Source organism: Episyrphus balteatus, chromosome 3 (assembly GCF_945859705.1).
Source record: "Episyrphus balteatus chromosome 3, idEpiBalt1.1, whole genome shotgun sequence".
NCBI lineage: Eukaryota > Metazoa > Arthropoda > Insecta > Diptera > Syrphidae > Episyrphus > Episyrphus balteatus.
In genome coordinates, this window is record NC_079136.1 from 4,916,930 (window position 1) to 4,943,456 (window position 26,527).

General features: G+C 30.2%; 1 protein-coding gene across 4 annotated transcripts in view; it reads left to right on the plus strand.

Moving 5' to 3' along the window:
- The window catches only part of LOC129915568 (octopamine receptor beta-2R), a 390,029-nt gene that overhangs the window by 274,874 nt on the left and 88,628 nt on the right, over positions 1 to 26,527 (plus strand). The gene's annotated exons all lie outside the window — the stretch shown is intronic.

Here is a 26,527-nt window from a genome sequence, read left to right on the forward strand (position 1 = left end):
TTATTTCACATAACTCTTTTTCATTCTTTCTCTCTCTCTCTCTCCCTCTCTCTCTCTATCTTCGTCTTCCTTTTGAAGAAATAAAGTGCCATTTTGATTCTTGTGGCATTGTCATATACTCGGGAAATTGACTTTTACTCTCGCTATAGCTCTTTTGTTACGGCCTTGAGAAGGATGAATTAGTGTGACCATTTTGAATTTTAAATATTTTGTCATTTTCGTTAACTAAGACATTTTAGATCTTCATTGAATATCGTAATTTGCATTTAAAACCCTTTATGAAGTGTTTCATATGGTCCATAAGAAGCTGTCTCTTCCTGAAAGAAAGTTGTTAAGATAACGAAGAGAAAAAAAAATTTATTTCAATTGAATTTTTTTCATTTAATTTTTAAGTTTAAGCAGCCTATTAAAAAGTTAATGCAATACTAAAAAAAAAAACAAAAAGCTTTTAAGATTCGTTAATTATTTTACTGAATTTTACTATATAAGTGTCTGATTCACATGGATCGTATAAACTGTCATCTTAAAAATAAATCCATATTTTGAGAAACTATTGTCGTCGAATTAAGAAAGGAAGTGAAGTCACAGATGGTATTTTCTTCAAAATCCATTATTAATTAAAACAAAACATTTAAAATATGAAATGTCATTAATTTCTATTAAATATGCGTTTTTTTAGCATAGGCAGTTTTAGACCAGGTTCGATAGTTTTTGAAACAAAACAAAAATAAAAGTAGGATGAAACCCATTGGAAAAGGAGGTGAATATGATAAAAATGAAAGGAAAAATACATTACGGGCGAGCCGAGTTCGGAAAGTGGGTGGGTTGAGTCTTTAATGGTAAAAAATGGTATACCTACTTACTCAATTCCGTGCAAAAGTACATGTCTTATGGAAAAAAGTTGTATCACAAAGTTGTAGGTAATAAAAAGATCTACAACTTTTGTATCGACAATTTTTTCACATAACCTCAAAATTTATGTGAAAAATTCAAATAACCGAGTTTTTAGTTTTTTATTTTTTCATTTTCTATGAAATTTGGTGAAAACTTACCTTATTATGTCCCAAATATACTGTAATTTATCTGATTTAGAATATTTATTTATTCACTTTATTTTGATTAAATATCAAACAAACGCCTTAATTTTCAATCGAAAATTCTCGTGTCAAAATATCTGCTTTTTTTTAGAAAATCGGTATACATTTTTTTTGAAATCTCGACTTGATGGTTTAAACTTTAAAAAAATATAGAAAAGTAGGAATACTATGTTGAATGCTCTCGGAAAATGCAAAAAGTGAAAAAGCTTGAATTAGAAATTTTTTTTCAATCACTATGTCAAATTTTGGCCTATTTATTAAAATTTACACTTTAATTACTCAAAAACCGTAAGATTTCATGTTACATTTGAGGCTACCACTTACCCACTTCTTTCAAAAATGAGTTTTTAATAAAATTTGGTCTCTTAATATATCTATTTAAATACAAAAATAGATTTAGGCAGCTAGATACACTCAAAAAAGTGTAAAAAAAACCCTATATCTTAAATCTCTCGTAGCTCAAAACTGAATTTTATGGCTTACTAGTTGACCCGGCGGACTTCGTTCCACCTTTTCTAGTATTTATTTCCAATTTTTGACTCTGTTGTGTTTGAACCTTTTCCAATAAAAACACAAATCGTTTCTCAACAAATCTAATACCTACTTCCATAATGAGTCGGGCTATACCCTTCCCCATTTTCCACAAAATGTGATTTATTTGACATCACAATGATCAAACATTCATATTTTTCGACAGAAAAAACAAAAAAAAAAAACATATAAAAATGTTTCACAATAATAAAACACTTTGATTTTTAACAAAAAATTGCGATTAAAAAACATTGGTTTGTCTTAGAATGTTTAAAATTTAGAATTATATGAATTTTTCAATAGTCAATTATAAAAAAAATTTTTAAAAAATTTTTTCTCACAAATAAAAAAAAAAAGTTAATGGTGGACCAACTTAACAATTTATGTGTATAAAAAAATAGATGTTGGCCGATTCTCAGACCTACCCGATATGTGTACAAAATTTCATATAAATCGGTGCAGCCGTTTTAAATGCAATGCAATTCAATATAAATGCAATGCAATTTTGACCATTTGGTATATATTTAGTTATTTTAACTATAATATTAAAGCTAAGTATGGGAAAAAGTCAAAATTTAAGAAATTTTTAATGCATTTTCCACTGCAATTTTTTTTTAACTCAATTTTTTTAATGAAATCACATTTTTTTTAATGCAGAATATGTTTAGTTTGCATTCAATTTTTTTTTAATGCTTTTTTTATTGCAGTAAATATTTGTTTTTTTGTAATTTGTAGTGGAAGAAAAATGCATTAAAAACAAAAATGATTCCTTACAACCTTGCTCTCGGCTCACTTTAAGATCGTTTGCCAGAGCTCTTCCTTCTGGCTTTTCAAGCTATTTGATATTTTACTTAATCCTTCAGAACTTTGAAATGGTTAATAATAAAAGAATTCTCATTTCAAAAGTAAATCGAACGACTTGTTTGTTCCCGTTAAGATCCTTCCGGGTTGTGAAGTGGAAGTGGTTTTTGGAGATGGTAAAGGATTGTATTGACTTTTAGCCACGATAATGGCCTGACCTGTAAAAAAATTAGCTTCATTGTATTTGCAAATTAAGAATTTTTTTGACATGTGTTTCGTTTTTTAAATTAATTTTCATAACTCCAAATTTTGAAAATACAAAATTAATTTTTCTAAAATGAAAGACGTGTCAGCCCAAGTTTTAATTTTATGAGCTATGATTTTGAATATTGGGCGAACAATCTCTCGAAAATTGACTTGGTCTAACTTACTAAAGTAACTTTCGAAAATTAATTCAAATTATATTTTTGTCTACTTTGTTTTGAATTCTTGGCGAGACAACGAAGCAATCAAGAAGGTAAAAGCTCATCAGCTTTGTGAATGTTGGCCCTCTTAATCAATTCATAAGTTCGAAATCGATGCTGTCAAAGTTCACAAGAATTTTGTGCGAATTTTTGACCCTTTTGGGTGAGTAGTAGGTCGATCTCATCATTATTCTTTTTTTGGGTATAAAAACCATTTCGCTGGAGTTCACTTTTAAAACCTTAAATTACAAAATATGAAGGCTTGCAAATTTATTGCAAGAAATGTACTCATAACAGTTTTTAAGCATCCTGGTCACATTATCGGATGTTTTCTTGATACTAACAAAGAAATATATTCGATGAAATGGCTTTATAACCCATTTTGTAAGAGGCAACTGCTTGCAATGACTTTCACCCTTCGCATTTTCTGTTGTTGTCGTTGGTTTTGGTATCGTCATCGATCTAAGTTTGCCTTGTATTATAAGGTAGTAGTAGTTCATCGCCACCAGTCATCAAAGGAAAAAGGACTATAATAGTCAGAATATTCTCTTTCGCATTTCATAAATATTTATGTCCTCGAATTCAGTCAGTCTTTTGAAAGTGGAGGACAAAACTCACAAAGCTGAAACAGCATCACAGAGCTAAAAACGCCTCTTTCTCTCTGTGGCTACGTTTTTTTTAGAGATGATGATGATGGTGTCTGGCTCCATAGTTCGAGGCCGATACGATACGATATGGTGGCAATGGGAGAAGGCAATATGTGATGAGAAAGAAAAAAAAAGAAAGGAATTCAATTAATCTCATGGGAATTTGCGAGAACAAAAGGTTAAACGTGATGAGTTCTCAGTCACTGGAATTATAGTGCGGGTGATCCAATTTTATGCCCTTTCTCTCCCACTGTACCGACCTCCGAACGAACATTGAACACAATCATCGAATTCACATTCGGAATCTGATGATAATCCAGATGTCATTGCGCCAGGCCCATCACCACAAGAGCCTCTTCTGCACGAACGGGCATATTAAGAATAGGCTTGGGCATCAAAGCGTGTGCACACAGAAAGAAAGAAAAAAAAAAAAAGTATTACCAAGGAAATGGCTATATCAACAGTTTTTTTTTTTTCTTTTTTCTCTTTATTCTTGGGTTGGGTTTGGATTTTTGGGGAGAAGAAAGAAAAAAAGGTATGTTTGGTGTTGGGAAAAGTATTCAATTTCACCTGTTTGTGTGGTTTCGGAGGAAACTTCTTCACTTTCTGGAGCACCACTCGAAGATGACAGTGGGGTCTGTTCAGTGGTTGACAAAGTCGTAGCCTTCTTTATACTCAATTTTGTTGTTATCAACATTATTCTTCACAGGTGTTGGGATGGAAACACTGAAAAGGATAGTCGTCCTGTATGCCATTTTATTGTTGGGTATGATGTCCTTGGGGGAAATCTAATACCTGGTAGATATCTGGAATATATTTTGGGTCAACAAATGAGAGAAAAAAAAGGAAGAAAAGTATGTGCGTCTAACAAATAATACGGATGCCTTTAATATTTCCCTTTTTAGTGAAGACAAATGGCTAAACAGTTTTTTTTTTGTTTTTTTGGACTACTGTTGTTGGTGTGTTGCTTTGTAGAATAAGGTTTTTGTGTGTAGAGGTCGTGCCTAAGCCACCTGACTTAAAAATGGGTTTCAATTTATCATTATGACACATAGCTAATGGACCAAGGTAGATTGTTTTATTCATAAGCTTTTTTGAAAAGTGACAAAAATTTGGGAAAACAAAAAAAAACAAAGGAAGAAAGAACATTTTCCAGCTTTAAAGAATATTAGAGTTTTAAACAAAACCTTCAGGAAATGGATATTGTTTTAAAAATAATGTGTTATTTTAATAGGTTTTTGAGAGGAAAGAAGAAAGAAGGAGGAAGAAAAAAGATTTATATTTCATATATTTTTCTGAGATTGAAAAAAGAAGGAGGCTTAAAATTTAATTTTAAAGGATAAACGAAAAATATGTTCAAATCATGAAAAAACATTTTTAGCTATTCATTAAAAGATATCATGAAGATTTAGGATTTGCTGGAATGGCTTTTTTACCAATATTTTTATGTAAGCTAACCTAAATTGTTGTACCTATTATCTTAAGAGTAGCTTTCATACTCGCATCAATTTTATTTTTATAAAAAAAAAAAACATGTGTTTCTACATTAACCAAAACCACGAGGATGAATTGAAGAAGATTGTTACCAGGTTAAAGAATAAAAATAAAGGTAAAATTATACATTTTATAAAAATAAAACCTTGATCAAGTTACTTTTAATACCTCTTACTATTAAATTCTTTAAAAGAAGTTTCAGGGAATGTTAAGTTTTGAAGAAGCTTAAACGAAGCTGTGAGTTGTGAAAGTAAGCTTTAGAGGATCTATCGCTGTTTTATACAAGTCTAATCAAAATTATAGATATGTGAAGGAAATTGTTTTACTTAAGCTTCCCCTTCCAATTAAAGTCTGGAATATTTACAATGAAGGTTCTTTTTAAAGCACTTTAAGCCTTCTTCAAAGAACATTGAGCTCGGTAATACTTCCTTATGTTACTTTCGGAATATTTACCTAACAAATAAATCACAAGGAAGAAAGTTTTATAGAAGTTTTATACAAGCTTCGAATTGTATAAAATTTTGCTATGGTTAGTGAAGCTGCTGTTTTAGTTGAAGGAGCTTTAGCAATACATTTAGTGCCGGTTTGTTCACAGTCGATTATCTTTTAATCAAGGATTATTCCATACAAAAATCCTTGATTAAAAGATAATCGAGTGTCAACAAACCGGCCCTTATTCCAGCTGCAGAAGGTTTTATATTTATGCTAGATAATTGTAAAAGCTGACAAATAAAAAAGAAAAATTTGAAAATAAATTATTTCACTTATTTATATAACTTTAAAATTTAAAAAAAAATATTAAAATGTTTTTATTTTTTTCAAAATCTAACTTTATTTTCTCTTTTTCTTTCAGGTGAGTTCCAAAAACTTTAATTCGTGAGTAGGTAATTTATAAAATTGACTTGAATATATTAAAACAAAAAAAAATCATGTGTGCGATTCACACGTGGTAAAAGTGAAACCTTAAAAAATCATTTTTTTGAAAAAAAAAATCAAACCATTAAAAAGCTTACAAAATTTTCCTAAAGAATAAAGCCATACTAAAATTTGTACAATGCGCAAAAAGTATCATATTCATAAAAAAAAAGCGAAAAAACACGTAATTTTATCTTCTCACGCTATTAAATGCATTTTTTCCCTAACAACCTATAAAAAAATTTTACACCATCTGAAAGCTCAAAATATATATATCGATCAGGTCTATAAGATATCTACAAAGAGAGCTAGAATTTTTTGAAATCAATCAATTTCCATTAAAAAAAAGAGAAAAAACACGTATTTTTATCTTCTCTTCTCCATTTTTTTCCCAAACAACCTATACAAATTTTTACACCATCTGAAAGCTTATTGTCTTAGCTCAAAATATATATATCGATCAGGTGTATGAGACATCTACAAAAAGAGCTTGAATTTTTTAAAATCGATGAAATTTCATCCAAAAAGCAAAAAAAACATTTATTTTTATGTTCTCATGCTATTAAATCAATTTTTTTGTTTGACAACCTATACAAAATTTTACACCATGTGAAAGCTTATTGTTTCACCTTGTATAATGATATATAAATCTTATTTCAAAGATATCTACAAGAGAAGTTAGAATTTTTTAAAGTCAACCATGTCGAATTTCCAGACTGAGATTACGGTACTTCCTACACTGGTAGCTGGTCATCGCCAACAGATCTCCACAGGTGTTTTGAGGTATTTTTAAATTTTTTTTCAATTAAAGATTGTGTAACTTGTAGAGCACGTAACGTTATATGTGATATATCAAAAGGTTATGTTATCAGCATGCGTATTAAAGTTAAATCAAATTTGTATGTGCACTAGGTCAAAAGATATAACGTGTGTTGGAAAAGAACATCTTTTTACCCTTATCTCCGAATTTTGAATATGAAATTAATTGAAATTTTGTACAATTATAATTTATTTAATTACCTATCTACAGTACAAATTTCATTCATCTATCTATTCAAACAAAAAAGTTATTATAAGTTGAAGTCGTGTCGCGTTTTCGTTTCATCTTGTTTCAAATCACTACGATACTAAAGAAGTTTTCACTTCAAAAACAAAATAAAATTCGATAGGTAGGTATAGTTTCAAGGTTCGAAAAGCAAACACTAAAAAAATAGGTACCTCATGATTAAGTAGTCGGCTGACAATTTGCGGACTATTTAGGGAACGGGCCAAAATTCTGACTTCAAAATTATGGTTTTCAAAACTTTGCTTTTTTATATTGTGTCTTTCAAAATTATGCTTTTCAAATATCTGCTAGCATATATTTGAACAAAAAAATAAAAATACTCTTCAAAATGTGTGTGATTCAAATTCAGGTACTTTCCTCACTTTTGTACGAAAATTGAATACAAATAAATTATGAAAATAATTATGTTATTAAATAAGCAGAGAATTTATTCAAAAAGATGATTTTACAAAATTCTGCAAAAAAATTAAAAAAATTTTAAAATTTCAAAAACCTTTTTTTAAGTTTGTAGAATTTCGAAAAGCAGAGTTTTGAAAGTAGAATTTTGAAAAAAAAAAATCCAACTCCAACCCTATTAAAGTGTGAATATATGCGCTCTTATTTGTCATTTAAAGCTTTAAAAATATAGAAGCATTTTGTTTTTCTTTTTGATAGGGCAACAATGTTGCCCAATTATTCTATTTTCGTCTTCTCAGTACCATCATATTTTTCATTCGATATCAATTTTAAATGCAAAGCTTATTAACTAAGTAATTTTTCGGAAAAGAATAAACTTTCCGATCATTTAATGATCTCAGCATTCTATTCCAACTGATTTGGCTATTATGTTTGAATTTTAAAAACAATTGGTCACTGTGGCGTATGTGTAACATTTTTATTTTATCGAAACTTCTTATATATAAAAAAAAATGATTTTTTTGCCTTATTCGGCGCTGTTATGATCTAGGCCTCCCTTCTTTCTTACATTGATCAAAAGAATACCAACTAAGTCAGTAACGCGTTTTTGGAATCCCCATGTTTTTCCATAATGATCCTTAAACTTTTGATTCCATGAATCAATCTTTTATTGGCTTTAACCTACCTTTTGATCATACAAATAGACGATTAAAATAAATCATTCCTTAAAATCTATTAAATTCTTTCCTAAAATGGTTGTAAACAAGAGAATATTAATTATTTTCTAGTTTCAAGAATTTCGAAATTACTATCTAAAAGTAGGATTTTCAGAAACGATCACAATAAAACGATTTATTTTCACCTGAATGAAATCCAAATCTATTATACATTTTGGATTATGGACATCTTCCTAGAAAGATATTTCATTAAAACAGATGTCAGGTGAGCAAGACTAAACTTGAATAATTATTGAAGTATGCGATAAAATGCCATCAAGCTTAAATCTATAAAAAGCTGAATATTCAAAGGTTTAAGTAAATTCGAAGAAAATGACACATTTTATGTGGTGAGTCATCATGTGTGTGTGTTTATTAATACAAAAACAAGCCATACAAAACTTGAATAAAGACGAAAAGCTTTAACGGAAATTTACTTCATTAAATCTGAACGGTTGGATGACAAAATGTTAGTAATACTATCAATTTCCTTTTCTAATACCAAAAAGACCCAAAATAATAATCTTTCATGTGTTTTTTTGGGGAAAGCCACCTTCTTTAAACCAGCAGGATACCATAGCTACCTATATACCACTACCTTCCTTCCTTCCACCGTCGTCGCTGAGTCGAGTCGATATCAAAGAGCATGTTACCAGCTCTTGTAATATACAACTACCGCCACGCCATGCCGCCGCCCGTCCGCCATCATAATTTCACTATTAATCGTCAACGACGACATTTTCTTTTGTTCAACAACACAAAATAACTGCTGTGCCACTACTTTACGTTTTACGTTTACGTTCAGAGGTTAAAGGTATACCCTGTGTATATATTCCTTTTGAAGAGGTCGGTCGTCACGTTGTTGCCGACATCTTTTATGTATATATATATAAAACGTATAACCGTGGGTAATGTGGTTTCCGTTGCTAATGCCTCACTTTACGTTGGAAATTAAATTAAATTTGAGCTCCGTTGCGTCGTCGTGTTAGTGTATAGCGTCAACTACGACATTGTCGTTGTGTCGTTATGATTTTAGAAAACTCGTGGTTTCTATGTTAATGATGATGATTATAATGATGATGGTTTGGTAAGTTCTTTTCTCTCGTGTTACCATTTTTGAATTCGAATCGAAATAATAAACTAACGAGAGGGATGCCTTCCCTTATTTAAAGGAAGCAGGATTCAAACAGTCGGAATATCCGTCATATTAGCGGAAAATTAATGCGACAGTGAACATATAACGAAAGCAAATTATGGCAACGTAGGGAATGTTTACTTACCAAGCACACAGGCAGCCTGGTGGAAAAAAAGTGTTGCTGAGAGAATTCAATGGGAGGGAAAAAGTACTTTTTTTTTTTGTTAATTATTTACAAGTGCCGCTTAGCTATCGTACTTTAATGAAAGTTTTAAAATATGAGACTTCCTTTAATACAATTTTAAAATTCAAGTGACCTCAACTATAAAGTGTTTAATAGGTATGAAAATGTTTCACAATTAGCTGGACGGTCAATAACTTCTTTAAATTTTGAACCTCGTACAGGATGAGTTTTATCTTCAAATTGTGGATATCAATTTAACGGTTTTGTACAAAAAATTGGGAGGAACTCAAAGAAGAAGAACAAATTCGATTCCTTAACTCAAGTTATTTCCTGAAAGTTAACACAAAACGGAACTGACGCCAAATGTCCATCTACGAACGGGGGCCACATTTTTCAGTTTGAAAAAGAGGATCGAAGTGAACCATTAAATTAGTTCATTTCTCGTTTAATACACCAAAATTCCCTGAAATTGTCAGGCATCAAATTTTCTTGAAGAGCTATCTCCTTCCAAACATCGAAAACATCTCTATACTCTCAGTTAAGTTAATGGCTCACAAAACAATCATGGGCCTTTTATTCTTATAATTGATTGTTCATTGGTGCTTATTTGGGAACGACCCGTGGTGAATGCAACGTCAAAGGCATCCCTCATATTCATTCTTATACTCGCAAGTTAATTTTACAGGTATTTCTTCCCACACTTGTATTCAAAAAAATTTTCTTCACTTTTAATGAAGAAAGGCACAACAGAAGTGCACGAAACATTCAACATTTTTTTATATTACTGCCACGAACATGATTTCCTCTCTCGTTGTTATTGTGCTCCAAGAATGCGTATTGAAGAACCAATTTATTCCATTACAATAAATATCATCACCTAGAAGCTCTATGAAATTTCGGGCTTTGACTGCAGTTTGGGATAGTACCATGCTAAAGACCTTTTTTCGGATACGTTCAAGTTTCAATTCTTAAGAAAATGGTGCAGTGTTGTTTTTGTTTTTTTTTTTTTTTTTGTATAGCGCACCGTTCCGTTTATCATCATCATCATTGTCAGGCTTTTCTCTGCTTTATAGAAGAAGTACACTGTACAGGTTGGCTAATAACACACAGCACAGCACGAATATAAGCGCACAGAATTTGAAAAAATAGTTCATATATTTTCGGATGCTCATACAGTTCACATTTGCTTTTGCCAGAAAACACCATAAAATTTTTTCAGCATTATTGATTGAATTGTCACAGTCACAGAGCAGTTGATAAGAATTTTTTCCAATAACCCAATTAAATTAGACTTCTGCTGGAAAATGATTCGCAACTGTACAGAATCAAAACCTATTGTTTTCCACAAAAATAGCGGTAGGTACTACTTTGGGCGAAAAATATTTTTGGTAACAAAATGGCGGCCAAAGTTGTAAAGCTATTTCGTGGAAAATAGGGGGTTTTGTTTCTGTACTAATATTCTTTCATATTTTGTCTCCGAATTGCTCTTGCGAATTATTTTTTTGACCTCCATTCCATACAACCAAATCTAATCTGAATGGACTAGGTACACCGTTGGTCATGGATTTCAATGAAAAAAAGTTGAGAAAGTTAGATCCGTTTTAAAATTACTTGCAAAAGATTTTCCTATACCTATCAGATACCCATGGTATAAAAAGACAAGGTATGCGTATGATCATTAGAGCGGCCATCTTACAAAATGGGGTAGTAAGGTTTAGACGTTTGGCATTTGGCAAAGTCAAAAGCAACAACAACTTCCAAGACAAATTTGTTTACAACAACAATTTCAATGGGCTGGGCTGTCAAAACCTTAAGTAGCCATAAGTTTTGACAGTTCTCGATACTGAGTTTTTTCTAATGATCATACCTTCTCTTTTTATACCATGTCAGATACCTACCTGTAGCACCAACTTTTAGTTTCCACTAGGGGCCTTCTCAAAACCTGCCGATCAGTAATAAGATAAGGGGCCTCACTAGGACCTTCCGAATATGAGATCTAACAGAGGTCTCATTAATAACAATGATCAAAATCCCGGCTGGAAAGCGAAAAGCAAGTCAGGGAGGATTATTGATATAAGTTATCCAGCTAGAGGATTTTGGTGGCAGTTAGTTGTTTAAATTGAAGAAGTTGATTTTTCAATTGAAAAGCACCTTATATTCTTATAGCGCGGGAGGTTTTAAAAAAATCTTGACTTAATGTCTCCTTAAAATTTTAGTAGAGAAGGTGACTTTGGAATTTTTTGAAGTGAAAACTTCTTAGTATCTTAGTGATTTGAAACAAGATGAAACGAAAACGCGACACGACTTCAACTTGTTATAACTTTTTTGTTTTAATAGATAGATGAATGAAATTTCTACTGTAGATAGGTAATTAAATAAATTATAATTGTTTAAAATTTCAATTAATTTCATATTCAAAATTCGGAGATAACGGTAAAAAGATGTTCTTTTTCAACACACGTTATATCTTTTGATCTTGTGCACATACAAATTTGATTTAACTTTAATACGCATGCTGATAACATAACCTTTTGATATATCACACATAACGGTACGTGCTCTACAAGTTACACAATCTTTAATTGAAAAAAAAAATTAAAAATACCTCAAAACACCTGTGGAGATCTGTTGGCGATGACCAGCTACCAGTGTAGGAAGTACCGTAATCTCAGTCTGGAAATTCGACATGGTTGACTTTAAAAAATTCTAACTTCTCTTGTAGACATCTTTGAAATAAGATTTAGACATCATTATACAAGGTGAAACAATAAGCTTTCACATTTTTATAGGTTGTCAAACAAAAAAATTGATTTAATAGCATGAGAACATAAAACTAAATGTTTTTTTTTGCTTTTTTTGATGAAATTTCATCGAGTTTAAAAAATTCTAGCTCTTTTTGTAGATGTCTCATACACCTGATCGATTAATATATATTAAGCTAAGACAATAAGCTTTCAGATGGTGTAAAAATTTGTACAGGTTGTTAGGGAAAAAAATGGATTTAATAGCGTGAGAAGATAAAAATACGTGTTTTTTAGCTTTTTATGATGGAAATTGATCGAGTTCAAAAAATGCTAGCTCTTTTTGTAGATGTCTCATAGACCTGATCGATATACATATATATTTTGAGCTTAGACAATAAGCTTTCAGATGATATAAAATTTATATAGGTTGTCATATAAAAACATGGATTTGAAGGTGATACATAGAATAAAAATAGGTAGATTTTTTCTATTTTTTTTTTTTTTTTTTGCAAGAAGATTTTAAGGTTTCACTGCTGTGTGAATTGCACACATGATTTTTTTTTCTCTTGGCAACGTTGTTCTTCGTCTAATTGTGCCTCTTAAGTTAAGACCTTAACAAGAGGTGTATATAAAGTCTCCATTTGAATATCCACAAAATTAAGCTCAACTAAGTAGAAAAACATTTCTGATAACTAGATTTTGTCAAGCTGATTGATGTGACTCCCGATTTCTATACAACAAACAACCCACCATCTTCATATGTATGTGTTTTTTCTACTTCATTAAATTAATCCAATTTCTGTGACGGAAATTATGGTAATTTGTCAATCTTGTACACCAAATTCTTCTTCCAAGACAAATTGACATTTCTTATTATTCAAGTAAATACACAATGGCAACACTCCTTCTAAAATTAACAACGATGGGACTTTCGTTGGGAATTGTTGATGACAGTTTAGGTGTCAAAATTACTTCTGCAGAACGCAAAAAAAGATACCTATACCTTCAGTTTCAAGGCACAGTCTTATACTCTGATAAACTGTTATCACTAAATTTATATTCTTGATTTCAAATTATGGCCTTAATTATGGTAAAATAGGGGCACAATGCGTTGTGAGTGTATGTGCTGACATAAATTCTATTAAAATATTTTTTTTTCTCTCGCTTTTTTGTCGCTTCCTTAGTGTGGTTCATGGAAATTCCTGATGTGTTTTTTTTTTTTGTTGGTTTATATGAGGGCTTAAAGCAAAAAAATTGCTGTATGCTACCGTGTGTGAAAAGATCTCTCATGACACATAAAGTAAACGCCTTGACATACATACATATAAAAAAAAACTGGAACTGGCATGGAAATTGCCTCATATTTATATGAACGCGTATACAAAAGAATCTGTAGGTATTTTATAGACATAGAATTTTCTTTTGACACCAAAGTCGGCAGTGGTGCTGGAAGTGGTAAGGGGTTGAAGAAGGGGCAAGGGTGAAAAAGATTTGAGGAGGCGTAAAAGAAAGATACTTAGCGATTTGTCACTGTTTTTTTTTAAAGAACGGGTGAGCGTGTTCGTGTAGATGAAAAATGAATTTGACAGATAAATTTAAAAGCGTGGGTTATTTTCAACATTATACGGGGTTTGTATTAGACAATGGATTATTAAGGCTCCATTGTACACAAAATGATTGTTTTTATTAAAATTCTCTCTCAAATGAGGAAGGCGGTGTGGCGCGACGGGGCGGTTGCCTTGCTCTTGTCGTCTCGTCTCCATGCCTCGCGGTATGTTATTTTGGAATTTTTTGCCTACGGTAGCGTGATAGAACTTATATAGGAGGCTTATAGGAGTGATAGATAAATAATATACCTACGCAGAATATGGTATATAAAGAGGATTTCGAGTTTTTTTGATTAAAGTAATCAAATTTGCACACAAAATAACTAAAGGGAATATCATTTGCCTTCAAGGAGAAAAAAAAAAAGAAAGTTGGTAGGTAGTCTATAAAATTTATAGGTATACGACTTTTTCAAGGCTTTCATTTTGAAATGGTAATAAACTACAAGAAGATTAAAATTAGGCTCGTGAAAATTGTGGAAGTTAATAAAGAATCAACAAAAAGAGGAGTGTTTTTAGATAGAATGTTTAAAATTCATGAAATTGTGGATTTTAGTAAATTTAGTATTTCTATGTGTCACATTTTTTTAAAACCTTTATACCTTCGAATAAATTTAGTTTTGCTCGTATAGATAGCAAATTCGCTATTGGATCATCATTTTTACTCACCATGATTTTTTGCTAATGTTACCAAATGCTACCCGAAGAGTTTTTTGTTTTTCTTAAAAACAAATCACAAGTCAACAACGTTTTTGGTGCCGAGACTGAAATATACTTTTCTAAAGGTTTTTGGTGTGTTGAACTCGAATCTGAAGTCAAAAACATCCTATCAGCTCCCGTTTTTGAAATATTAACGTTAGAATATGCAAACATAACTACTTTTGAGGTTATGCTTTTATGTGAAGAAATTTTTTAAATAAAATTTATTACGGTTTCTGTAAGAACTATTTTCCTTCTTTCAAGAATTTTTTAAATCTCGATATCTTTTTTATTGTTCGAGATATGGTCAGTTTTATGGCTTATTGTAATGTATCAGGTTTTCATCTCCTTTTTTGATAAATTAAGCCAAACATTCTTACTTCATTTTAAGATATCTCGCGCAATAAAAAAGATATTACAAAGATTTAAACAGGTCTTGAAAGAACGAAAATAGTTCTTATAGAAACCGTTATGATTTATATTTAAAAAAAATTTGTTCAAATTAAGGCATAGCACCAAAAGTATTAAAAAAACGTTTTTTTTTGCGTTTTCTATCAAAAATATTTCAAAAACGTGAACAGCTAGGATATTTTTGACTTTGGATTCGAGTTCAGAACACCGGAAACCTTCAGAAAAGTATATTTTGGTTCATGTGGGGAAAATCTTGTTAACTTCAAAATAAGTCAAAACACGATTTTTTTAAACTTTCAAACGGTAATATTTCAAAAACGGGAGCTGATAGGATATTTCTGACTTCAGATTCGAGTTCAGCACATCAGAAACCTATAGAAAAGTATATTTAAGTGCCCGCACCAAAAAAAAAATTAAATTTTGTAGACCAGTGAATCTAAAGCGTAAAAATCGAACCCCTTTGAAATTATTCTCACCTCTGAACATATACAGCAAGTCAATTTCTTATCAGAGTCAGAAAAAAAATTATGATTTTTTGACTTAAGTTTGAATTTGAATGTTGAATTTGATTATTAAACCGTCAGTTTTCAATTTCGGAAGTTTGAACATTGTTGTGAGAGCATAATTCTCAAGACTGTTCTCTTTTTACTGTGTTTTTTGTGTTCAGCTACAACTCTTAATAGGCACAAATTTTGATATCGTAGCTGATTGAAAACCATTCTTGTCAGTATATTTCATTTTATTTTCAATTTAGATCTGCTTTAAAACTGTAGTCTTCTCAATCAGTCCCAATCAGTGACCCAGATAAAAGCAGTAAGAACCCAACATCTAGCTTAAATCTTTCAATAAATCCAAGAATAACAAAACGTTCAATGTAGCGTAAGTGATACAATTATTGACACTGCAAAATTTCAATATAGTTGTTGACACCCTCTTCGTAAAGAACGTTTTATAGGAAAAAATCGCAACGAATTATATAAACCGTTTTTTTAATTTCTTCGCTCTTTCTTATTCTCTCACTCTTTGTTTTTTGTTGGGAGGTAGCTACTCAATTTTGTTTTAAATTTTGAAACGTAAACATCACTGTTACGAGAGTGTGTTTTTTTGGTAAAAAAGTGTCTATTTCGTTAAGGAGTCTTAACATGTAAGTCGATAATTATGTTGTACTTAGTAAAAGTATGATCATAAAAGTTTATAATATATGAAATTTAATGTCCTGGAGAAGAATTTAATGTATTTTTATTGTTTTTTTCTTATTATATATTTAATAAAATGGGGTGTCAACTACTGTCTTAAGATTTTAACATTTTCTATAATTGACACCCCTGTGTCAATAACTGTCTTGTATTGGAGTACAAACGTTGACACTGTGTCTACAGTTGTACTTATAAAGAGTGTCAATAATTAGATAACTCTTTTAAATGACTACTAAGCTGGAAAAATGAATAAATGTACTAGGAAATACACCAAAACGGACCTCGAAAAACGCTATTGTGTGTGAGGATACAAAAAATGTTCAAAAAGGCTGCAGCCAAACTTTTTAATATTCCTCGATCTACTCAACTAACACAACAGCTTCTGACAATTGAAATCTCGCAGGTACCACTTTTGTCACAGCTTGTATTGAGCTTGCTTCTATAAAGCTTTCTATAAAGCTTTACAGGAGCTACATTAACACCTGTAAAGCTTTATAGGAGCAAATTTGTTAGTCGGGTAGTAAGTTGTTTGAATATTCCTAAAGAAACTTAACCGAAGAAAGCTTGTTTTTCGGATAAGCTTGGTTAGTCAATTTATAAACTATCTGTCAAATCTAAAAGCTTCGATAGAGCTTCGGTAAAGCTTCGTTTATGATTCTTTTAGACTTTATAAGTACATTGTTATAAAGGGTCTAACTTGTATACCGTTGCCCTTTTCCATGCCCAACAACCTAACTAAAGTTTAACAAAAGCTGAAATGTATCTTCGGTAATACCTTTATCGAAGCTGAAATGTTATTTGGGAGAGGATGTACTTCATGCCGTCAAGGGTTTTCTTGAAGAAGACAAAAAGGAAAATCCATTTGGGCCACAAAACAGGCGAACGGCTAGTTTAAGGGATTTTTGAGCCGACACCCTTCAAAGGATGCCACGTAAAGGTTTAAGAAAATGACTTAAATCAGCCTCAACAAAAAAATCGTAATTTGTATTTCCAACTGTCTGTTTGAAGATATGTCAATAATTGTATAAATATGTGATGTCAATAGCTGTACAAGAGTGTCAATTATTATATATTTTGGTAGAGTTTTAGAAAAATCAAAATTTAACAATATCACGAATCTCTTAACCGATTTTAATACAAATATAATGAAAAACAATTGAGTTAGGTATTTAAAAATGTACTAAGAGTTTCACATATCCATACCAATTATATTTGCTAGCTATGTGAACTGAAAAATTCCTTATGGGTGTCAATAACTGTATCGCTTACGCTATTTCTTTCTTTTTTTATTATTTTTATTATTTTAAGTATTTTCTTTCTTTTTTCAAAACAGTAATGTGAAAGTGAATATTCTTTATAAAATAGTGGTGATATTATTTTTTTTATTATAGGTAATATAATTGTTTTGTTACTTTCTCCCAAACTATATTCCGATCAAATTAAAAAAAATTGGCTATTTTCTAAACGCGACAATATAAAGAGTTGATTTTAATTTTAATCAATAGATACATTTATTGCAAGACTGAAAATGGTATTGAAAAAATTCTAAAAAATTTCGAAACCAAGCTATTAATGGTTTTCTAAAACTAAAACATGAGGTTGACCTTTGACAAAGTAGTAATTATTGGTAGAGGAATTTTTGTTTGACAATTTGAAAATTTCATTCGAAAGATAATAAAAAAAAAGTTAGGGGTCTGATACGGATTTTTTTTAAGTCTCTGCGTTTCGAAATATGAATTTTTGAAAAACACCTACCTACTTATTTTTTGGTATTTTTGGGTGAGTTTTTATTTTTTTTTAATTTTTTGTAGCATTCAAAAAATCTCAAGCTTATAGAACATGTAGTCTATGACTGTGCGCATACATGTGCAAAAAATTGGTATTTCAAAATTGTTTTTGACCGAATAACGGGTCCCAAGTTTTTTGACCGTTTTTTATTTTTATTTTTTTTCCTTAACAGATAAATAAATGAAATTTCTGTTGTAGATAGATAATAGAAAGGACTATATCTGTGTGGGAAGTACCGTAATCTCAGTTTGGAATTTCGACATGATTGGCTTACGTCATATAAAGGGTGAAATTATAAGCTTTTACATGATATAAAATTTTTATAGGTTGTCTAAAAAAAATTGATTCAATAGTGTGAGAACATAAAATTATATGTTTTTTTTTGCTTTTTTTGATGAAAATTAATCGAGTTCAAAAAATTCTACCTCTTTTTGTAGATGCCTAATATACATGATTGATATTATATATTTTAAGCTGAAGCAATAAGCTTTCACTTGGTATAAAATTTATTATAGGTTGTTATATCAAAAAAATTAATTTTTGGGTGATGGAAATGATTTTTTCACTTTTTTCATAAGAAATGATTGTTTTTAATAAATTATTTTAATACTTTTTGCGCATTGTAAAAATGTAAAAAGGGTTTTATTATTTAGAAGAAATATTTGGTTTTTTAATGGTATAATTTTTTTGTAAGCTTTTAAAATAAAAAAAAAATAATATAATGAGAAAAGAAAAAAGGTATTTTTTTTTTATTTTTTCTTGTAAATTATGATTGTTTGAAATAAATAAACGCTTTAATTGACTCATTTTAAAAGCAAACAACCTGTTTTCTTACGACGTTATCACGTAAAATCATCGTCCGTAAACCGGCTTTACAGACAACCTCTTTTTTTTTTTTTGTGTAGTAAAAAATAACACATGCGATTGTATTTCACAATTTTTAGTTTTGAACATTACTTCTGTCGGTTAAACACTAAGATGAAAATCGAAATAAATTCACAAATTTGATCTTGGATGACTGAAAAATATTATTTGCAGCTAAAAGCTGATTATTTCAGAAGCTGCAAAAAGGTTAAAAAAAGTCAGATGAAGTTAAATAAGTCATACCTAACAAAAAAAAAAAACATTAAATACGCCGCTGCGACATCTATAAATACATAAGTCTAATGCCATACATTTTTAAAAATGGGTCTTGCTTTTGGCATTAAAAAAAACTCTGGAAAAATTGTGGAGAACTTTAAAAATTGCGAAAATTTTATTTATCTCTGCAGAACTTTTACCATTGTAAAAGGTCAACAACAATAAAAAGATAATATACCAATACTAATATGTGATACAGCCTGTGCCATCGTACCACACATTCATAAATTTGACGGTCCTTATCCTCTTTACGGTAAAAAAAAATATTACATTTAACCAAACCTACTCGAATAAATTACAGATGTGACCGAAGAAAAAAATATCTGTCTGCCTTGCAGTAATTTCAAGTCAAAACCATCTAATAAATAAAAAGGAATATATTATGACTTTTGTTCTCGACTTCTTATAGATTTTTCAATCAAAAACCAATCGAATTCCAGTCAATATATGGCATTCATTTCATCGACTTGGTCTAGACACATTTTCTCCCTTTAGGCTTTCAAATCAAGAAGATGAAAAAAAAAAGGTCTACCCAATCAGTTATCTTAAGAAAAATAGGTCCTAATACAAAATAAATTGACCTATGACAATATCCCAACTATATAATCTTATTTGTGTGTGGGAGGTAATAAAATAAAGACCCAAAAGCTTAATGCAAACAATAAATTTTTGTGCCAATTTAAGGATGAAATAAAAACAAAAAAAAAAAATTATTGCAATTATCGAACGAACTATAAAAGAACCAAGATAATGGACCAAATCATTTGTTTGGCTCAATTGAACTTTAGAACATTTTGTTAAATTTTAATTGTATATCCACTTAAGCTATTTTGGAAAATTATACAAAACATAAGAGAGATTAATGGCTTTCATGAGACAAATTCCTCTAATATACGTCAAGACGAGGCTTTGAGCATTTTTTTATGTCTTCCTTCATAGATAAAGTAAGGCAAAAAATAAGAGTGTATATGATGAGGTCTATTCATACCATCATTGGGTGAAAATTGCCAATTATCCATCATCCAGGCAAGATTTAAATATTCAACGGGAATAATGTGTTTTTTTTTTTGTTACTTCAATTTTCATGGAAAAATTTGGTATCGACCTTGAAGGCAAAAAAATGTAAGATATGGCTTCTGTTTTATTTTGTATTCTCGGTTTTAGGACATAATTTGTTAATTTGTCTTAAATGTGTGTTAACCTTGTTAAAAAAAAAAAATTAATGGCTGGAAAGAAAATTGATAAGTAGCTACTTAGTCTGGTTGGCACAGATAATCGTTTTTGTTGGAAGTCTTTCTTCTGAGACATAAAAAAAAATAGTCTTTAAAGCTAAAAATACATATGAAAAAAACATAGGTATTTCTAAATTATTATACAGGGTTTCCCACACTCATCGCCCCAAACGAAAACGATGGTTTCCCGAGGTCATTTTAAGTCGAAAAACTTAAGAGGTAATTTTCTCGTTTTCGTCCCATTTTCGAGTTATGACGGTTTTAATGATTTTTGCACTTCTTTCCCTTAACTGGCTTTATCTTTGCCAAAATACGTCTGATTCAGAGGCGGCGCTAGACCAAAATGAGGCGTGTGCTAGAGTAAATTTTCAGGGCCCCTGAGAAAATGAATTTGGACTATCATTTTGAAAAAAATATCAAATCTTCCGTCCAAGTTCAAGTTCAAAATTCTAATAACAAACTTAAGACAAAACGTTTCATTTCAATGTAAGCCCTGTTCCTTTGGGAGGTGGCAAAGTACTACTATTGATTTCCAAGACAGTAGATGATAGTACTAGATTAACCAAAACATCTACTATTAGAAGACTACCACTTCCAATGGAACAGGGATGTAGATGAAAAACAAAATGCACGACTCGATCTCACGAACGTTTTCTTAAGTATATCAATAAAAAAAAAACAAAATAACAACATCTAGAATAAATTTCAGCAATTTGATTTCTTTTATTAGGGCGCGTTTTTAGAAAAAATCAAAATCGTTAGAAATCGCTATAAACATTTTTTGGAAAAAAAAAACTATTTTAAGTAAAATTGATATGAAATTTTGCAGAAATTTTGTATCTACATTCCAAATTTCAGAAAAATTAAATGCAAAATTTTATAAAATTTGACTATTCAAATAAAATAAAAAAAAAATCATGTGTGCAATTCACACGTGTTAGAAGTTCTTCTAGCGACGACACGCGTGTTGCAACCACGGTTGCCGGAGTGGGTAGGATCCTATTAAACTGGGTAGGTTTTTTACCTTGGGTAGGTTGGTAGGTTTGAAGTCAATTTGGTAGGTTTTTCCAAGTTCTTTCTCTAAAATAATTTTATTTTTAATAATTGACAAAAAAAATTGTAATTATGTCAAATCTACCCAAAATATTTGTGCCAAACAAATGTGCCCATCTAAACCGAGAGTAATAATAAGTGTATGTAAACGCAGTATCCTCATTGTTGGTGTCTGAACTCATCCATTTTCTTGTTTTGTGTTGACACTAACTTCACATTCTTGATTAGTGATTTCTACAAAATGGCATTACAATTTTATTTTAAAAGTTTTTTTATAAAAAATTATTTATAAAAAATTGTTTTTTTAAAAAACGGCTCTAACGATTTTGAAATTTTTTTTTCTAAAAATGCACGTTTATATATCAATCAAAACTGCATACTTGTTTTGGAGGGCAATTTAATTTCAGATTTTATTTTATTTTTTTAAACGAATTTTATTTTATTTTCCAAATTTCTATATAGAAAGTCTTAAAAATTTAAGCAACTTTAACTTCAAGAGCAAGTTCGTGCGAAACAGTCGTGCATTTTATTTTTTTAAACAAGAATTTATTCTCTTAAAATCGAAAATTTTCGTTGGGTAGGTTTTTCTTTGAATTGGTAGGTTTTTTTGGAAACTTTGGTAGGAAATTTTTTATGCGAGTGGCAACCGTGGTTGCAACTAACATTTTTGATGCTATTTAGGAATAGAAAACGTTTAACAAATAACGGATATTTCCGTTTAAAATTGTTAAAACTCAACGAATTATTCGTACATTCTACGAATAATGCGTACAGGTACCCTACGAATGAATTTGTCTACGAATATTAGTATTTACTTAGTAAATAGTACGAATTTATTAGTAAATACTACGAATATAATGCAGGAAATTACGATGTCATTCGTACGAGGAATTTACTAATGTTATTAGTAAAATGTACACAATAATTCGTACAATGTACTCATAAAAATTGCTTAATTTCTGTTTACGAATGAAATTAGTGTATTGAACGAATAAATTCGTGGATATTATTACAGTTATTAGTAAAATTTCACTAATGCATTCGTAAAAATTTCACTGCACGAATGCTAAGTGTATTTTACGAATATGCGTTCAATGCACGAATATTTTTGGTACGTATGCCATTCGTAGCTGTTTTACTAATAAATTTTTTGAGTGTTTTTTGGGGAAAAAAGGATCTTTTCAGAAAACGGTTTTTTTTTTTGTCAGGGTTCGCACTCATTTTCACGGCCAATGTATTAATCTACGAACAGATTCTTTCTTAATTTTCATAATTTTTTTTCAAGGGATATTTTTCCATTCTTATAAAAGCACTTTATTAAACAATCTCTGGAAAATCAATTTAAAACTTTAAGGAAATCACATTAATTAAAAGTCCATGTTGGCTTTGGCAATATAAACAAACTTTTTGCTTACTTAGCAAACCATCTTATTCAGCTTCCGTAAAGCTTTCACCGCCAAAACAACAACAACAACCATATTAAATTGAGTGTATACCTACAAAATAAAAAAATAAAAAGAACGCCTTACCCCTTGTTGAAGGTTAAAAGCATTGATGTAGATGAAATAAGCCCTTTTTTGTGCTATAATCCTATTTTGTCGTTTAGGTTTTGAAAAACAAAAAAAGTAAAAATGAAACTAAAAACAGTATTCCAGTGCATACTTCAGTGAATTCTCTTTATTAAGCAAGTTAATGGAGTTAATTTTAATCCACAAAATGAAGATAAATGCTTCAATTTGAGCTCCTCCATTGTAGTAGTAGGCTACGATGGGCCGAATAGAACAAAGTTTTTAGCTTTTATCAGTTTCTTTAGTTTTTTTTTTTTTTTGTTGAAAACATACAAAGGACACCAGGTTATGTTGTTTTTATAGCCTAAAAGTTTTTTATGAAAAATATTATATAATTTTTGATATCATTTGCCCAAGCTCCTATTGTTCCGAAATAATATCTCTCTCTCGGGTATATAATGTCAGGACCCGTGAAATATTATTATGTGACAGCTAAAATTGCTTCTACACCTTTTTCATAGAGCCGTTGGGATGTTAGAGATAGAAGGTATAACTTTTTTTGTTTTTTATCTCGTTGCATTGTTTTGAAAGGTTTAATCTTTTCTCTTTGGTTAAATAATATTTTTTTTTTATCTTAAAAAAATGTGTTGGGTTAGAAAGAGTTTAAATTATTCTGACAATAGCTATGGTGGTTTGTCCCTCCTAAAATTAAATTTTTGACTAAAAAGGATAGTATGGATAATAAACACCCTTTTTTGCTAATTTTCACAACAAATTGGGTTGTTTTTTTTTTTTTTTTTTTTTTTATTTCGATTGTTTAATTGAGGATGTACCCTCAGGATTTTTTGATTGCTATATTAAAATTTTATGATGCACAGTACTTTTTAATTAAAGTCTTTTTATGATGTAAAATTCATGAATCTCCACTCCAAAAAAAACTCCGTGGTGTTTTGTATGTGTTTTTTTTATTTGAATGTTTTGAATTTTTTGTGTGAAAAACACAAGGATTTTAAATTACTTTCTTGTAATAAAAAAAAGGGATTTCTGAATTTCATGAAATGATTGTTGCTGAAACATGAAAACAAAGGAGATGGCACATTTTTCTATGGAACTTGGGCCCAGTGTGTTCACTAACGAAATTGGTATCAAATGAAAGGTGACGGTAAGCACATTACGTGGGTAAAATATTTTCAAATTCGTTAGTGGGGTTTTGGAGATATTTGAGTTTGAAGTTTCGGATTTCACAATCAAGATTTCAGCTATTTTTTCGAACAATTTATCGTAGAATGCGTAGAAAGGACTTTTTAGATTGGAAATTAGTTAATCTTTCTTTTTCTAGTACATCATTTTTCTCTAGGAGTTATACTTTCAGAGTAACAGAACCACAAAGTATCTCATTCTCAGTAATTCCGCACTTAACTCTAAGGGTTGTTTAAAATATTTAAAATATCAAAAAACACACAATTTTCGGTAGTGTAACTCTGAAATTATAACTCCTAGAGAAAAATGATGTACTAGAAAAAGAAAGATTAACTAATTTCCAATCTAAAAAGTCCTCTCTAGTTTTCTGTCCGACCAGTCGTTCTCGAGATATTGAGACAAATGCGTTTTTCAAAATGGCGGTCGCCCCACAAGACCAAACAATACGCAATCTGAGATTTGTACTTGGGATAAACCCCTCTTCAATACTGCATTCAAACTTAGCTCACGTCATAGCTTTTTATAGATTTTTCCCCATTGACTGAACTATAGTTTGTATTCTTATTATTTAATAGGCATATTTCAGCGCGTTTTTGTGTATTTTGCTTATTATAAGGTTTTTGTATGTTTTATAGAACTATTTTATATATAGAATTAAAGGTAACACATTAAGCTATCGAAAAATTACAAAAAAAAGTGCATGTCACCACTGAATATTTTGATATTTCGATGTGCCAAATGCCTCGCTTAAAAAAATCACCTTTTGAGAAGTAAATACCTAATATGTATTATTTTTTTTAACAAAGAAAAAAACTTTTGACACAGATTTATAGACAAGAGAAATACCTTTCATTTGATACCAATATTATTTCTGTACACTAATTATTAGGCATTCTACGATTAATTGTTCGAAAAATTAGCTGAAATCTTGATTGTGAAATCCGAAACTTCAAACTCAAATATCTCCAAAACCCCACTAACGAATTTGAAAATATTTTACCCACGTAATGTGCTTACAGTCACCTTTCATTTGATACTAATTTTGTTAGTGAACACACTGGGCCCTAAAATGTGCCATCTCCTTTGTTTGTTTATTTTACTCAATCCTATAAAGTACCTACTTGATTTAATTGTGAATTAAGAGTACTATCAATACCAATGCATCTCAATCATTTCTTAATAAATATACTTATGAAAACAACGTATTTACGAATACTTTTCAAGGAATTTCTTGCAATTTGAACCTCAATAATAAAGTCAACACAATATTGCTCTAAGAAAAGTTATTTCCCATTGTTGTTTTTTGCTTATTATTGTTTTTTCTAACGTTAACAGGTGAAATATAACCGAAACCCATGCGAAAAACATAATACACTGAGAAATTCGAGAGGAGGATTAAGATTAAGAATCTTCAAAGTCTACAAAATTATCTTGAGTGAAAGGGTGTTTTTTTTTTAAAGAAATTATGAAATTCAGAATACGTACCACAAAACTTGAAACCGAAATCACACTGAGAATTGGTAGAAATATTTCAATTATAGCAGAAACCAAGATTATAAGTAGTCTATAAAAACATTTTCGAAGAAAGGGTGTTTTTTTGGGGGGAAGTAAGGAAAATCTGTGATAAGTCCGATAAAATCAATGATATAAAATGTACCCCAACGAAATTTATTAAAAATGTTGTCATTGCCGTGGGAATTACGAAATGAGTCTATGAATTTTTTGCATGTAAATAGGTGTTTTTTTAAGGTGTAGAGAAAATGTAGTAAGTACTCCACTGAAATTCAGCAATTAAGTTACTTTTGAAATTAGAAACAAGGATGTAAAGTGTTTATATAGAATTATCATGGTTTTAAATGATAGAGGATGTTTTTTTTAGTGAAACAAAAATTGACCAGCCACCCTAATGAAATTTGTTTAAAACGTTGGATTTAGGATAGAAATCAAGAATAAAGAGTTTTCATAAAAAAAAGTTTTCATAAAAAAATATCTAATTGGTCTCAAAAAGCCAATGATTCATTTTTCGAATTTTTTTTTTTCGATGAAAAATTGGCTTTTTGCAATCAGTAACAGATTTTACTGTCTTCTCGACAAAAACACCATTTCACCCAATTTTTTTTTGTTATAGACTGTTTTGATCCTGGGTTCTTAACCCAAAAGCAAACTTTTTGTAAATGTCTAATTCACCTGTACCTAATTAAAAAAAAATCCTCTTTATACAAGAAATCAAGAGGAATATTTCATCTATTATATATTAAAGTTTGGTTTTGTGTACTTTCGCTAACCGGCCACACCGGCTGACTTATTTTCTTAATTTTTTTTTTAATCAAAGAGGTATAAGAGGAGAAGGTTAAAGACAAAAAAGATTTAAGATTTTATAGGGTAAATAGGGGTAACACGACATTGATAAAAGAGCCTATTTTCTAAACGGTAAGTCGTAAAGAGTTGACTTTTTTTTTAAATGATAGACAAATTTATTCAATAGTTAAAAAAGGTATTGAAAAAA